This window comes from Elephantulus edwardii, unplaced genomic scaffold, assembly GCF_000299155.1.
Source record: "Elephantulus edwardii isolate Elephantulus edwardi_28Jun2011 unplaced genomic scaffold, EleEdw1.0 scaffold00274, whole genome shotgun sequence".
NCBI classification, from domain to species: Eukaryota; Metazoa; Chordata; class Mammalia; order Macroscelidea; family Macroscelididae; genus Elephantulus; species Elephantulus edwardii.
The window spans coordinates 277,866-279,059 of record NW_006400024.1 but is presented as its reverse complement, the minus strand read 5'-3'; positions in this window follow the sequence as shown (position 1 = coordinate 279,059).

Genomic DNA, 1,194 nt, shown 5'->3' with positions numbered 1-1,194 from the left:
TGGATGTGCTCACCAAGTTGTGCCAAGAAATCTGGAGAACGACCACTTGGCCAACTGACTGGAAGAGATCTAGATTTGTTCCCATTGCAAATAAGGGTGATCAAACTGAGTGTGGAAACTATAGAATGATATCATTGATTTCACATGCAAGCAAGATTCTGCTGAATATTATCCAAAAACGTAGATCAGCAGAGAACTTCCAGAAGTCCAGGCTGGGTTTAGAAGGGGTCGTGGTACTAGGGATATTGTAGCCTGTATATAGAGCAAATAGTTCAAGAAATTGGACCATATTGAATAACGCAGCAATTAGGATTAGAGGAAGATCCGTCAACAATCTGTGCCATGCAGAAGGCACACTCTTGCTTAGAGAATGTGAAGGGGATTTATTTGAAACACTTGATTCAGAAAATTATAGGTAAATCCTTCAGAATGGGTTACATTTCAACATCAAGAAAACGAAAATCCCCACCAGTGGACCAATAGGCAAAATCATGATAGATAGAAAAGATTGAAGTTGTCAATGATTTCACAAAGAAAGCAATCAAAAGATGTATTTTGTGTTGGAAAAACTTGCTGTCAAGGACTTCTCCAAAGTGTCTAGGAGGAATTATGTCCGTTTAGAAACTAAGATGTGCCTGATCCAAGCCGTACTATCTTCAATTGCTTTCTGTGCATCTGAAAGTTGAACAATGATGAAGGATAACAGCACTGATGTCTTTGAATTGTGGTGTTGGAGAAGATTGCTAAAAGAACGAGTAAGTCTGTCTTGGAGAAGGTATGACCAGGATGCTCCGCAGGAACAAGGATGGTGACATTCCACCTCACATACTTGGGGCGTATTATCAGGAAGACACAGCCCTTATAAAAAGAGGTGCTGGGAAAGGTGGAGAGCCGGAAGGATGGGTAAACTGTTGCTATATGCAGATGATATGATACCACAAGGACTCAGCAGACCCTGACAGCTAGCGGACAAATTCAGTAAGTCAGCTGGATACAAGATCAATATCCAAAATCCTCTACAGTAACAAAGAGAACTCGGAGAAGAAACCAAGAAAGCAATATCATTTATAATAGCCAAGCGCAAATTGAGATACTTGAGGGTGAACCTAACCAGAGACACAAAAGACACAAAGAAAACCATAGAACATTTCTGCAAGAAACAATAAAAGACCTAAATAAATGGAAAAATGTTCC